General features: G+C 54.4%; 1 protein-coding gene across 1 annotated transcript in view; it reads right to left on the reverse strand.

Annotated features, from left to right (window-relative positions):
• Positions 1 to 14,363, reverse strand: part of LOC143801457 (uncharacterized) — a 418,090-nt gene extending 403,727 nt beyond the window's left edge. The window contains exon 1 of the mRNA XM_077281250.1: positions 14,235 to 14,363. The gene's annotated coding sequence lies outside the window, so the exon portion shown is untranslated. The remainder of the gene's footprint in view (positions 1 to 14,234) is intronic.
• Between the last annotated feature and the right edge of the window lie 1,149 nt (positions 14,364 to 15,512).

The following is a 15,512-nucleotide window of genomic DNA, read 5'->3' on the forward strand; positions in this document are numbered from 1 at the left end:
TCTCTCTCTTCCTTTGTCTCACTCATCAACCCCTCCCTCTTCTTCTTCCTCTTTTTTCCTCCTTGTTGCCGGCTGGGCCAACGCCCAATTCAAACAATGTGGTTCTTACAGCACAAGGTTTCCCTCTATGCCCCTGGCACAAACCAGCCATTGCCAGTTGTAATATCGGGGAAAGAAAGTGAAAATCCTCAGCTCAGCCCTGGGTGCAGAGGGGGGAGGACTGATATCACCATGTATTGATAATGTACAGCTTCAGCACCGGTCAGAGCTGCCTACATTCACACCAACATGGAACTATAAGCCTAATCCATCATAGCTTCAGCAAGGGGGAAGACATCCTCACTTAAGAAAAAGAAAGGCAACTTCTAAGTCCAATATCAGTTAGTGTACGACCCCATTACAAGCTATCACAACTATTCCTCTGATGAAGATGAAGAGGGAACATCATACATGCTGTCCAGTACTAGGAAAGAAACCCACAGGCACCAAGAATGCAGGGGCAGATAGAGGTACCACCATTACACTATGTGCACTGGACTTCAAGTCAGGTGACAATCTTGCAGACCCAGGGATGCATCCCATGCCATTTTACCGAAAAATGTAGCAGAACCAGTGAAAATATGCAGCCACATGGAATGATCTCTGGGCCATGAATGGAAATAGAAGCAGGTGATGCACTCTGGCCAATCATGAAGGAACAATTCAAACTTCCAGCAGAATTAGATGTACACGCTTGGGAGTCAGGGCCACAGCTAATTGAACAGCTCAGAGAGTGGGCCAAAGGCAGATTGGCAGGACAAGCCATGACATGAGTCAAGACAAGACAGAGTCTGTAAAGAAGTTTCATGGCAGAGTAATGCAAGTATTCCAAGACTTGGGCTTCACCATTCATGACCAGATACACAGGCCTTTGGGCATGGACTGAGACAGCCAATCAGGAAACCACTGATAGTGGCTAGGCCTAGGAACAGGTCAATAGCAGTGGACTGACCCAGAAAAAATGTTTTATGTGCGCCTAGGAGACTGTTTATTGCCAATTGTCACCAAAATTGCCACCATTATAGCACCACAAAAGAGCACAAAGAAGGAAAAGGGTGCCGTGCTGCTGAGAACACCAGAAGGGGAGCCAGAGGTGAAGACGCTGCAAAGTGCCGATCGAAACACCGGAAGAACCGCTGCAGATTCCAGAGAGGAGACACCGACCTCAATAAGGTTAGCAAAGGGGAGAAGCTATGTCGGAGCAGGGGGAAGAAGTGATGGCAGATGCAGCCGCAGCCCCTGTAATGCCCCAAGACCTTGGGTTGGATGCAGCCGCCGGTCTCATGGAACCCCCGGGCCTCGTCACGAATGCACCTGCAGGCCCCGTCTTACCACCGCGGCTTCAATCAGCAGGCCGGACCCCGCTGCCGCTGCAGTACCCATCATGCTGTTGTCCACAGTAGCCAAAGGGATTGAGTCACAACCAGGGGTGCAGAAGACAGCCCCTCTCATGGTGACCACTGACCTGGAAGCGCAACCACCCTACGAAGACAGAAGAAGTGTCAAGTGTTACATCTGTGGCGAGTTTGGCCATTTACAGAACCAGTGCCAAGCACCCACGCCCCCGAAGAGACTGGACCCATGCAACTCAAGAGTTGGTCCAGAGAAACAGGTCAAGGAGGAAGTGCAGAAAGCAGTGAAGTACCCCGTCCACAGGACAGAGGCAAGCAAGCCAGGTCCGCAAGACACTACGCTCCTGACATGTAAAACTTCATCTGCAGGACCAATACCTCAAATTACCCTTAAAATGGATGGCGTTGTCAGATCCAACGTGGTGCAGCCAGAAGTGTGATGACACCTGTGGAACTCACTAATCCCACCTGCCTATCAGAATCCTCTGTGTCTCGCATGGGCATTGATGGTCAAGTCAGACATTCTCAGCTTACAAAGCCACTGAGCGTGTGCACTCAGCCAGGACACTCTATCCTGTCCCAGTTTGTGGTGTAAAGGACCTGCCACTCAACCTGCTGAGAGCGAACCTACTGCAGAAGCTGAAGGCAACCACAGTGTTCCAGGAAGATGGGACAGTGACACTTTCTTCATCCCTGACCCAAGAAGAGTCATGCTGGCGGCCCTACAAGAACATTAAGCAACCGATGAGGCCTACTCAAGGAGGTACTGGACGTAGTACCAGAAAGTCTATGGTCTAAGGGACCCCAGCACGTGAGAAAACCTCAAGTTGCCCCAGTACGGGTGTCACTCAAGCCATGTACCCCGTACCCTCGTAAGGCCCAGGCCAGGCCTAGAGTCAAGCTGCCTCTGACCAACTGAAGGTCTACCTGGAAATAGGAATCATTGTTCCTCGCACATCGCCTTGCAATACCCCGCTTTTCCCCGTCAAGAAAAAGACTGTAAAAGGAGAGCCAGCCAAGTTCAGAATGGTATATAACCTGAGAGCTGTGAATGACGCCACAGTGTTTGAAACTGCAATTATGCCGAATCCGCACACTCTGCTCTCAAATGTGCCTGCCACAGCAAAAGTGTTCACAGTGACCGACCTGGCTAAGGTTTTCTCCAGTGTTCCCCTTTATCTGGAAGACCAGTTCCTGTTCGCCTTAACCCTGCTGTTCTGTTCGTTTCCACTATACACTTGTACTGCTCTGGTCATTTTTGACCTGACCTATTAAAATGCTGTTTTAGCTACTTAAAAATAATTTTTTGAATACCTGTTGCACTATTATACTGTATGTGAACATGGTTGGTCATTATAAAAAAATAAATACGTAAAACACACAACTTTTTAATTTATTTTGTGTTTATAAAGGTTACAAGGGCTTATTGAATTCTACACAGAAATTACAAATGTGAGCTTAACTAACTTACTAAAACAACTACTACTACTACTACTACTATAACAACTATAACTAACTATAACTATAACTAAAATTAACTATAGTATAAAATTTAACTGCGTGCAAACATTTTGAAAAAAAAATAGTAAAAAAAAAAAAAAAAAATTAAAAAAATCTGGTTTTTTTCAGAAAATCTTCACATTATTCTATTGTTTACATTCAGGACAACAATGATACACATGTCTGCCTAGTCCATTATCATGTCCGGCTTTCTATCTTCACGATTGCTTATTGCATCATCATTGTGCTCATAAGTATCTCTTGTTTATTTTTTTTTTCGGAACATAAGAAACCACTGTTGTGTCTTGAGTGAAATAAAACATGGAACTATGTACACCTCTTTTGCTGAGAATACCTTGTGGAAGCTCAGGCTTGTTTTTTCTTACCGTTCCCAGCATTGTCATTTTCCATTTTTGCAATATCTGCCCAAGTTGGTACAATCCTTTCTTTTACAATATGCAATCTTGACAACTGAATTTATTTATTTTTAGAGGAAAAGCAGGGTAAATAACATACAGAGAAAAAAAATTGCACAGAACTGTACTGAAAGCCAATGCGTATGGTTTGTACTGAAAGCATGTGTAAATCTGCACCTAAAGCAAATGTTTACTTCATAAACAATACTAGATGCAATAACTAGTCTCAAAATAAATTATAACTCATTTGTTTTACTCAAAAAATGGCTGAAATAGCATAAAATGCTATTCGGTCATTTTTCACCGGGAACAGTACAAGTGTAAAAAAAAATGTGGCACAAAAACTAAACAAAAAAAAAAGGTACCCTTAGAAAGAACCCCTCTAATTAGGAAAATAGAAGTTACCATAAGTTTCAGAACCGCATAATGAATTTTTAAAAAAATATCAAAGTTCAAAAACGGTCATTTTTGACCGAACAGAACAGCAGGGTTAATGCACCGGGGGGACACCACACATGGACAGTGATGCCACAGTGGGCCCAGAACAGCCCTTCACAGTTCACCAAAGCAATGTCCACAGTTCTCACCAACTGAGTCACAGAACAAGCAGAAGTAACCCTGCTACAATACATGGACAATCTACTCCTTTGTGCAATTGACTTTGACACGTGTAAAGCCCATTCCTTGTATCTCCTACTCTACCTGGCGGAGCAGCACTGCAAGATCTCAAAGAACAAAGTCCAGTGGTGTCTGAAGCAAGTTACGTTCCAGAGACACTGTATTGCTCACCAGGCGAAACACCTGACAGATGACCGGAAGACCACAGTGGAGAAGATGGTCCCTCCGACAACTCCGAAGGTGCTACAGGCCTTCCTTGGTCTAGTTTCATATTGCAGAGCCTGGATCCCTGATGCTTCCGTCCTAATGCAGCCTCTGTGTGAATACGTCAGTGTGACCCCGTTCCTCCAGACAGATGTGGCCTTCAGTTCGTTCAAGAAGTTAAAAGGCTCTGTAGTCTCAGCGCCAGCACTAGGCCTATCTGACTACGAGAAGCCATTCCGTCTCTACTTGATGAGAAGAGAAGGCCTTGCTACTGGAGTCCTGACGCAGCTTCAGGGGGGAAAGCAGAGACTTTCGGACTACTTTTCAGCTTGCCTGGATCCAGTTGCAAGGGGAGCCTCTTCCTCCCGCATGAGAGCAGCAGTTGCAGCACACGCCCTCCTGGACAGGACTACTGACATCAGTGGAAAAACCATTGGAAATCCTGGCTCTGCATGACATCTCAGCAATCCTCAACCAAACCTAGCCAAAACATCTCTCCACCGCCAGGTATCTTCGCCTCCAGTGCTCTCTACTCCTGCCCGACAATGTCACCATCTCCAGATGCACAGTCCTCAACCCGTCCACTCTACTCCCACTCCCAAGGGGGGATACAGATATGGACCTTCAGATAAAATGTCTGATCAGAATCTGCATGATACCTTCTGCAGGGATCTGAATTTGCTCCAGACGGATGACCATGATTGCTTCAGCATCATGCAACAGGAAACAGCAGGACTACCCAAGGTGGCAGAAGAGCCACTGACCAACACAGAGTTGATCCTCTATGTGGATGGCTCCAGATTTGCAGATGATGAAGGAAGATTCCACACGGGAGGTGCAGTGACCAGCAATAAAGAGATCCTGTGGTCCAGAAGTCTGCCGCCCAGTCTGTCAGCCCAGGAAGCAGAACTGATAGCGCTGATGAAGGCCTACCAGATGGCAGAAGACAAGACTGAGAAAATGTATACCGATTTGGGGTACTCGCATGGCATAGCACACGACTTCGGACCCATCTGGGCTGCAAGGGACTTCATCACAGCAAGTAGAACAACCGTGAAGCATCATGGAGCCATTAAGGACCTGCTAAACGCACTTCAACTTCCAAAAGTGGTGACAATACTAAAAGTCAAAGCGCATGGAAAACTGAACACAGTAGGGGCACAAGGCAACAACATGGCGGATATGGCAGCCAAAGAAGCAGTCAAGGGAAGACAATATGGACAAGTGGAAGAGGTCGTAGAGCCGGACGGCTACTACAGGACGGCTGAAGACAGGAAACCTGACAAGATGACATCCTGGGATCTGCTCAAAAAAGTTGCAAGAGCAAGCCCCAAAGGACAAGAAGGAATGCTGGATGCAGAAGAGAGCAGCACATGAAGAAGGAAGGGTATACTCAATGGACTACAAACCCTGTTTACCCCGAAGCATGTACCCTATGGTGGTCCAGTGGGCACATGGGCCCACACACAGATCAGAGACACAGATGAATGATCCGATTGGTGCTTACTGGTTCGCTCCAGAAATCTCCACCCTAACAGCCAAGTTCATAAACAGCTGTCTGACCTGTGGCAAATGCAACCCTGGAAGAATGAAGAAAGTTCCCACACATCAACTTGCCAGACCACTGTACCCCCTTCCAGAGGATCCAGATAGACCACATCCAGATGCCGCCAAGTGGAGGATTCGAATATGCCCTTGTGGTCGTGGACGTGTTCTCAGGATGGCCAGAAGCTTTGTTATAGCAATTTTGGCTCGGGGTGAATTTAACCCCGTGTGTATGCTGTGCCCGTTCCCAATTATTATCAGATCAGATCTATTAAGCGCTCAAGAAAGAATGAACTCTGACACAAAGTGACAGTATAACATTCCATCCAGATCTCTGATTTATTGATTGATACATGATCTTATAAAAGCGTAAAAATGGGAGTGGTTAGTAAATTAACATACAATTTAGCTATTATTTCATTGGCTGACTGAGTACATAATGCATTTAACTGAGTACATGGCATCTTCGAACTATGGTCTACCTAGCAACAAACTGATTTTGCACTTTCGGAAACATCTGCCACCTTTATCCTGCTAGTCAGCAACATTCTGGGACATTAGTTTCGAACCATCTGCTTTAACTTCCCTGTTCTCTGGCGATCTAGACATACCAGAAAGTCCCGAGGTCCGTTTTGCCTAACTCATGTGATTAAGTTGAGCAATTGATCATAAAATAGCTGAATATATTTGCTTTTAAGCTAAGACATTATTTAAAGGGATATACATGCAAGTGAGATCTACATGATATATATATTTCTATCACAGCTTTCCCAGTGAGAAACCAGTCAGCAAAGACTACTGCAAAGAAGCTACTCTCAGAGACGAGATATGCAGCCATGGGGTCCCAGAAGTGATAGAGAGTGACCAGGGACCCGCATTCACAGCAAATCTCACACGAGAGATCTAGTCAGCAGTAGGGTCAGACTTAGGCCTACACACTCCCACAGGAGCAGCTCTGACCTCACCCCACAGGAGCAGCTCTGACCTCACCCCACAGGAGCAGCTCTGACCTCACCCCACAGGAGCAGCTCTGACCTCACCCCACCCCACAGGAGCAGCTCTGACCTCACCCCACAGGAGCAGCTCTGACCTCACCCCACAGGAGCAGCTCTGACCTCACCCCACAGGAGCAGCTCTGACCTCACCCCACAGGAGCAGCTCTGACCTCACCCCAAAGGAGCAGCTCTGACCTCACCCCACAGGAGCAGCTCTGACCTCACCCCACAGGAGCAGCTCTGACCTCACCCCAAAGGAGCAGCTCTGACCTCACCCCACAGGAGCAGGAGCCTCCACAGGAGCAGCTCTGACGTCACCCCACAGGAGCAGGAGCCTCCACAGGAGCAGCTCTGACCTCACCCCACAGGAGCAGCTCTGACCTCACCCCACAGGAGCAGCTCTGACCTCACCCCACAGGAGCAGCTCTGACCTCACCCCACAGGAGCAGCTCTGACCTCACCCCACAGGAGCAGCTCTGACCTCACCCCACAGGAGCAGCTCTGACCTCACCCCACAGGAGCAGCTCTGACCTCACCCCACAGGAGCAGCTCTGACCTCACCCCACAGGAGCAGCTCTGACCTCACCCCAAAGGAGCAGCTCTGACCTCACCCCACAGGAGCAGCTCTGACCTCACCCCACAGGAGCAGCTCTGACCTCACCCCACAGGAGCAGCTCTGACCTCACCCCACAGGAGCAGGAGCCTCCACAGGAGCAGCTCTGACGTCACCCCACAGGAGCAGGAGCCTCCACAGGAGCAGCTCTGACGTCACCCCACAGGAGCAGCTCTGACCTCACCCCACAGGAGCAGCTCTGACCTCACCCCACAGGAGCAGCTCTGACCTCACCCCACAGGAGCAGGAGCCTCCACAGGAGCAGCTCTGACCTCACCCCACAGGAGCAGCTCTGACCTCACCCCACAGGAGCAGCTCTGACCTCACCCCACAGGAGCAGCTCTGACCTCACCCCACAGGAGCAGCTCTGACCTCACCCCACAGGAGCAGCTCTGACCTCACCCCACAGGAGCAGCTCTGACCTCACCCCACAGGAGCAGCTCTGACCTCACCCCACAGGAGCAGCTCTGACCTCACCCCACAGGAGCAGCTCTGACCTCACCCCACAGGAGCAGCTCTGACCTCACCCCACAGGAGCAGCTCTGACCTCACCCCACAGGAGCAGCTCTGACCTCACCCCACAGGAGCAGCTCTGACCTCACCCCACAGGAGCAGCTCTGACCTCACCCCACAGGAGCAGGAGCCTCCACAGGAGCAGCTCTAACCTCACCCCACAGGAGCAGGAGCCTCCACAGGAGCAGCTCTGACCTCACCCCACAGGAGCAGGAGCCTCCACAGGGGCAGTTCTGACCCCACCCTACAGGAGCCTCCACAGGAGCAGCTCTGACCTCACCCCACAGGAGCAGGAGCCCCCACAGGAGCAGCTCTGACCTCACCCCACAGGAGCAGCTCTGACCTCACCCCACAGGAGCAGCTCTGACCTCACCCCACAGGAGCAGCTCTGACCTCACCCCACAGGAGCAGCTCTGACCTCACCCCACAGGAGCAGGAGCCTCCACAGGAGCAGCTCTAACCTCACCCCACAGGAGCAGGAGCCTCCACAGGAGCAGCTCTGACCTCACCCCACAGGAGCAGGAGCCTCCACAGGGGCAGTTCTGACCCCACCCTACAGGAGCCTCCACAGGAGCAGCTCTGACCTCACCCCACAGGAGCAGGAGCCTCCACAGGAGCAGCTCTGACCTCACCCCACAGGAGCAGGAGCCTCCACAGGAGCAGGAGCCTCCACAGGAGCAGCTCTGACCTCACCCCACAGGAGCCTGCACAGGAGCAGCTCTGACCTCACCCCACAGGAGCAGGAGCCTCCACAAGAGCAGCTCTGACCTCACCCCACAGGAGCAGGAGCCTCCACAGGAGCAGCTCTGACCTCACCCCACAGGAGCAGGAGCCTCCACAGGAGCAGCTCTGACCTCACCCCACAGGAGCAGCTCTGACGTCACCCCACAGGAGCAGCTCTGACCTCACCCCACAGGAGCAGCTCTGACCTCACCCTACAGGAGCCTCCACAGGAGCAGCTCTGACCTCACCCCACAGGAGCAGGAGCCTCCACAGGGGCAGTTCTGACCCCACCCTACAGGAGCAGCTCTGACCTCACCGCACAGGAGCAGCTCTGACCCCACAGGAGCAGGAGCCTTCACAGGGGCAGTTCTGACCCCACCCTACAGGAGCAGCTCTGACCCCACAGGAGCAGGAGCCTCCACAGGAGCAGCTCTGACCTCACCCCACAGGAGCAGGAGCCTCCACAGGAGCAGTTCTGACCTCACCCCACAGGAGCAGCTCTGACCTCACCCTACAGGAGCCTCCACAGGAGCAGCTCTGACCTCACCCCACAGGAGCAGGAGCCTCCACAGGGGCAGTTCTGACCCCACCCTACAGGAGCAGCTCTGACCTCACCGCACAGGAGCAGCTCTGACCCCACAGGAGCAGGAGCCTTCACAGGGGCAGTTCTGACCCCACCCTACAGGAGCAGCTCTGACCCCACAGGAGCAGGAGCCTCCACAGGAGCAGCTCTGACCTCACCCCACAGGAGCAGGAGCCTCCACAGGAGCAGTTCTGACCTCACCCCACAGGAGCAGCTCTGACCTCACCCTACAGGAGCCTCCACAGGAGCAGCTCTGACCTCACCCCACAGGAGCAGGAGCCTCCACAGGAGCAGTTCTGACCTCACCCCACAGGAGCCTCCACAGGAGCAGCTCTGATCTCACCCCACAGGAGCCTCCACAGGAGCAGTTCTGACCTCACCCCACCCTACAGGAGCCTCCACAGGGGCAGTTCTGACCTCACCCCACAGGGGCCTCCACAGGAGCAGCTCTGACCTCACCCCACAGGAGCAGGAGCCTCCACAGGAGCAGCTCTGACCTCACCCCACAGGAGCAGGAGCCTCCACAGGAGCAGCTCTGACCTCACCCCACAGGAGCAGCTCTGACCTCACCCCACAGGAGCAGGAGCCTCCACAGGGGCAGTTCTGACCCCACCCTACAGGAGCAGCTCTGACCTCACCGCACAGGAGCAGCTCTGACCCCACAGGAGCAGGAGCCTTCACAGGGGCAGTTCTGACCCCACCCTACAGGAGCAGCTCTGACCCCACAGGAGCAGGAGCCTCCACAGGAGCAGCTCTGACCTCACCCCACAGGAGCAGGAGCCTCCACAGGGGCAGCTCTGACCTCACCCCACAGGAGCAGGAGCCTCCACAGGGGCAGCTCTGACCTCACCCCACAGGAGCAGCTCTGACCTCACCCTACAGGAGCCTCCACAGGAGCAGCTCTGACCTCACCCCACAGGAGCAGGAGTCTCCACAGGAGCAGTTCTGACCTCACCCCACCCTACAGGAGCCTCCACAGGAGCAGTTCTGACCTCACCCCACAGGAGCCTCCACAGGAGCAGCTCTGATCTCACCCCACAGGAGCCTCCACAGGAGCAGTTCTGACCTCACCCCACCCTACAGGAGCCTCCACAGGAGCAGCTCTGACCTCACCCCACAGGAGCAGCTCTGACCTCACCCTACAGGAGCCTCCACAGGAGCAGCTCTGACCTCACCCCACAGGAGCAGCTCTGACCTCACCCTACAGGAGCAGCTCTGACCTCACCCCACAGGAGCAGAAGCCTCCACAGGAGCAGCTCTGACCTCACCCTACAGGAGCCTCCACAGGAGCAGCTCTGACCTCACCCCACAGGAGCCTCCACAGGGGCAGCTCTGACCTCACCCCACCCTACAGGAGCCTCCACAGGAGCAGCTCTGACCTCACCCCACAGGAGCAGGAGCCTCCACAGGGGCAGTTCTGACCCCACCCCACAGGAGCAGCTCTGACCTCACCCTACAGGAGCCTCCACAGGGGCAGCTCTGACCTCACCCCACAGGAGCCTCCACAGGAGCAGTTCTGATCTCACCCCACAGGAGCAGCTCTGACCTCACCCTACAGGAGCAGCTCTGACCTCACCCCACAGGAGCAGAAGCCTCCACAGGAGCAGCTCTGACCTCACCCCACAGGAGCAGCTCTGACCTCACCCTACAGGAGCCTCCACAGGGGCAGCTCTGACCTCACCCCACAGGAGCCTCCACAGGAGCAGTTCTGATCTCACCCCACAGGAGCAGCTCTGACCTCACCCTACAGGAGCAGCTCTGACCTCACCCCACAGGAGCAGAAGCCTCCACAGGAGCAGCTCTGACCTCACCCCACAGGAGCAGCTCTGACCTCACCCTACAGGAGCCTCCACAGGAGCAGCTCTGACCTCACCCCACAGGAGCAGCTCTGACCTCACCCTACAGGAGCAGCTCTGACCTCACCCCACAGGAGCAGAAGCCTCCACAGGAGCAGCTCTGACCTCACCCTACAGGAGCCTCCACAGGAGCAGCTCTGACCTCACCCTACAGGAGCAGCTCTGACCTCACCCCACAGGAGCAGAAGCCTCCACAGGAGCAGCTCTGACCTCACCCTACAGGAGCCTCCACAGGAGCAGCTCTGACCTCACCCCACAGGAGCAGCTCTGACCTCACCCTACAGGAGCAGCTCTGACCTCACCCCACAGGAGCAGAAGCCTCCACAGGAGCAGCTCTGACCTCACCCTACAGGAGCCTCCACAGGAGCAGCTCTGACCTCACCCCACAGGAGCCTCCACAGGGGCAGCTCTGACCTCACCCCACCCTACAGGAGCCTCCACAGGAGCAGCTCTGACCTCACCCCACAGGAGCAGGAGCCTCCACAGGGGCAGTTCTGACCCCACCCCACAGGAGCAGCTCTGACCTCACCCTACAGGAGCCTCCACAGGAGCAGCTCTGACCTCACCCCACAGGAGCCTCCACAGGGGCAGCTCTGACCTCACCCCACCCTACAGGAGCCTCCACAGGAGCAGCTCTGACCTCACCCCACAGGAGCAGGAGCCTCCACAGGGGCAGTTCTGACCCCACCCCACAGGAGCAGCTCTGACCTCACCCTACAGGAGCCTCCACAGGGGCAGCTCTGACCTCACCCCACAGGAGCCTCCACAGGAGCAGTTCTGATCTCACCCCACAGGAGCAGCTCTGACCTCACCCTATAGGAGCAGCTCTGACCTCACCCCACAGGAGCAGAAGCCTCCACAGGAGCAGCTCTGACCTCACCCCACAGGAGCAGCTCTGACCTCACCCTACAGGAGCCTCCACAGGGGCAGCTCTGACCTCACCCCACAGGAGCCTCCACAGGAGCAGTTCTGATCTCACCCCACAGGAGCAGCTCTGACCTCACCCTACAGGAGCAGCTCTGACCTCACCCCACAGGAGCAGAAGCCTCCACAGGAGCAGCTCTGACCTCACCCCACAGGAGCAGCTCTGACCTCACCCTACAGGAGCCTCCACAGGAGCAGCTCTGACCTCACCCCACAGGAGCAGCTCTGACCTCACCCTACAGGAGCAGCTCTGACCTCACCCCACAGGAGCAGAAGCCTCCACAGGAGCAGCTCTGACCTCACCCTACAGGAGCCTCCACAGGAGCAGCTCTGACCTCACCCCACAGGAGCAGCTCTGACCTCACCCCACAGGAGCAGGAGCCTCCACAGGAGCAGCTCTGACCTCACCCTACAGGAGCCTCCACAGGGGCAGCTCTGACCTCACCCCACCCTACAGGAGCCTCCACAGGAGCAGCTCTGACCTCACCCCACAGGAGCAGGAGCCTCCACAGGGGCAGTTCTGACCCCACCCCACAGGAGCAGCTCTGACCTCACCCTACAGGAGCCTCCACAGGGGCAGCTCTGACCTCACCCCACAGGAGCCTCCACAGGAGCAGTTCTGATCTCACCCCACAGGAGCAGCTCTGACCTCACCCTACAGGAGCAGCTCTGACCTCACCCCACAGGAGCAGAAGCCTCCACAGGAGCAGCTCTGACCTCACCCCACAGGAGCAGCTCTGACCTCACCCTACAGGAGCCTCCACAGGGGCAGCTCTGACCTCACCCCACAGGAGCCTCCACAGGAGCAGTTCTGATCTCACCCCACAGGAGCAGCTCTGACCTCACCCTACAGGAGCAGCTCTGACCTCACCCCACAGGAGCAGAAGCCTCCACAGGAGCAGCTCTGACCTCACCCCACAGGAGCAGCTCTGACCTCACCCTACAGGAGCCTCCACAGGAGCAGCTCTGACCTCACCCCACAGGAGCAGCTCTGACCTCACCCTACAGGAGCCTCCACAGGAGCAGCTCTGACCTCACCCCACAGGAGCAGCTCTGACCTCACCCTACAGGAGCAGCTCTGACCTCACCCCACAGGAGCAGAAGCCTCCACAGGAGCAGCTCTGACCTCACCCTACAGGAGCCTCCACAGGAGCAGCTCTGACCTCACCCTACAGGAGCAGCTCTGACCTCACCCCACAGGAGCAGGAGCCTCCACAGGAGCAGCTCTGACCTCACCCTACAGGAGCCTCCACAGGAGCAGCTCTGACCTCACCCTACAGGAGCAGCTCTGACCTCACCCCACAGGAGCAGAAGCCTCCACAGGAGCAGCTCTGACCTCACCCTACAGGAGCCTCCACAGGAGCAGCTCTGACCTCACCCTACAGGAGCCTCCACAGGAGCAGCTCTGACCTCACCCCACAGGAGCAGCTCTGACCTCACCCTACAGGAGCAGCTCTGACCTCACCCCACAGGAGCAGAAGCCTCCACAGGAGCAGCTCTGACCTCACCCCACAGGAGCAGCTCTGACCTCACCCTACAGGAGCCTCCACAGGAGCAGCTCTGACCTCACCCCACAGGAGCAGCTCTGACCTCACCCTACAGGAGCAGCTCTGACCTCACCCCACAGGAGCAGCTCTGACCTCACCCTACAGGAGCAGCTCTGACCTCACCCCACAGGAGCAGAAGCCTCCACAGGAGCAGCTCTGACCTCACCCTACAGGAGCCTCCACAGGAGCAGCTCTGACCTCACCCTACAGGAGCCTCCACAGGGGCAGTTCTGACCTCACCCTACAGGAGCAGCTCTGACCTCACCCCACAGGAGCAGAAGCCTCCACAGGAGCAGCTCTGACCTCACCCCACAGGAGCAGCTCTGACCTCACCCTACAGGAGCCTCCACAGGAGCAGCTCTGACCTCACCCCACAGGAGCAGCTCTGACCTCACCCTACAGGAGCAGCTCTGACCTCACCCCACAGGAGCAGCTCTGACCTCACCCCACAGGAGCAGCTCTGACCTCACCCTACAGGAGCAGCTCTGACCTCACCCCACAGGAGCAGCTCTGACCTCACCCCACAGGAGCCTCCACAGGGGCAGCTCTGACCTCACCCCACCCTACAGGAGCCTCCACAGGAGCAGCTCTGACCTCACCCCACAGGAGCAGGAGCCTCCACAGGGGCAGTTCTGACCCCACCCCACAGGAGCAGCTCTGACCTCACCCCACAGGAGCAGCTCTGATCTCGCCCCGCACTCTCCTCTCACTCTCCCCTCGCCTCGCGCCCTCCCCTCGCCCCGCACTCTCCTCTCACAGATTTACCACAAGCACCAAAACTCCACCAAACCCTCCTGTAATCTCACCGGGATGGCGGGAAATCTGCTGCTGGCTGACACCAGAGAACACGAGCTGCACACAACCAGGACGGAGCTGCTGCAGGGAGAGCGGATTGCGGAAGGAAGGACTTGTTGGGACGTTACTGTTGAGTAGTGATGTGTCGTTCCTGAACGAGCCGACGCAAAGAGCCGGCTCCCTGCTGTGAACGATGGGAGCCGGCACACCAGTGAGAGCCACTAAAATCCCTGAATGGCTCTCACTGGGCGTAAAATCCCGGACTTCGGGAGAGGTAACTCCGCCCACCTGCGCAAAACCCCGCCCACGCGTCAATTTAATTGAAAGGAAGTGGGCGGAGTTTCTGCGGAAGGTGGGCGGAGCTTCAGACGCATGAATACATATCCATTTAGGATCCAAACAAGAGCCGAGTCAGGAGCCGAAAGAGCCGGACTGCCCATCACTACTGTTCAGCCTAGAGGGTATGGGCTCAGAACACGCCCCCTCCCGAAATAACACGCCCCCGGGAATGACGTCACACCTGGAAGGAGGCCATACAGTCAGGCATTTACCGACTCATCACAGGCACCGGCAGCTAACCCCGCCTACATGCGAGATCACATGATCGTGACATCAACAAAGCTCCTGAAACCCTGAGGGAGGAGTCAGATGGTCCAGAGAGAAGAAAGTGACGGACAGTGAGTGACACAGCGAGAGTATACAGTATATATATATATACAGTGAGAGCGGAGTATACAGTATATATATATATATACAGTGAGAGCGGAGTATACAGTATATATATATACAGTGAGAGCGGAGTATACAGTATATATATATATACACAGTGAGAGCGGAGTATACAGTATATATATATATACACAGTGAGAGCGGAGTATACAGTATATATATATATATACAGTGAGAGCGGAGTATACAGTATATATATATATACACAGTGAGAGCGGAGTATACAGTATATATATATATATATACAGTGAGAGCGGAGTATACAGTATATATATATACACAGTGAGAGCGGAGTATACAGTATATATATATATACACAGTGAGAGCGGAGTATACAGTATATATATATATATACAGTGAGAGCGGAGTATACAGTATATATATATATACACAGTGAGAGCGGAGTATACAGTATATATATATATATACACAGTGAGAGCGGAGTATACAGTATATATATATACAGTGAGAGCGGAGTATACAGTATATATATATATATATATATACAGTGAGAGCGGAGTATACAGTATATATATATATATACACAGTGAGAGCGGAGT

This window comes from Ranitomeya variabilis, chromosome 1, assembly GCF_051348905.1.
Source record: "Ranitomeya variabilis isolate aRanVar5 chromosome 1, aRanVar5.hap1, whole genome shotgun sequence".
In the NCBI taxonomy this organism is placed as follows: domain Eukaryota; kingdom Metazoa; phylum Chordata; class Amphibia; order Anura; family Dendrobatidae; genus Ranitomeya; species Ranitomeya variabilis.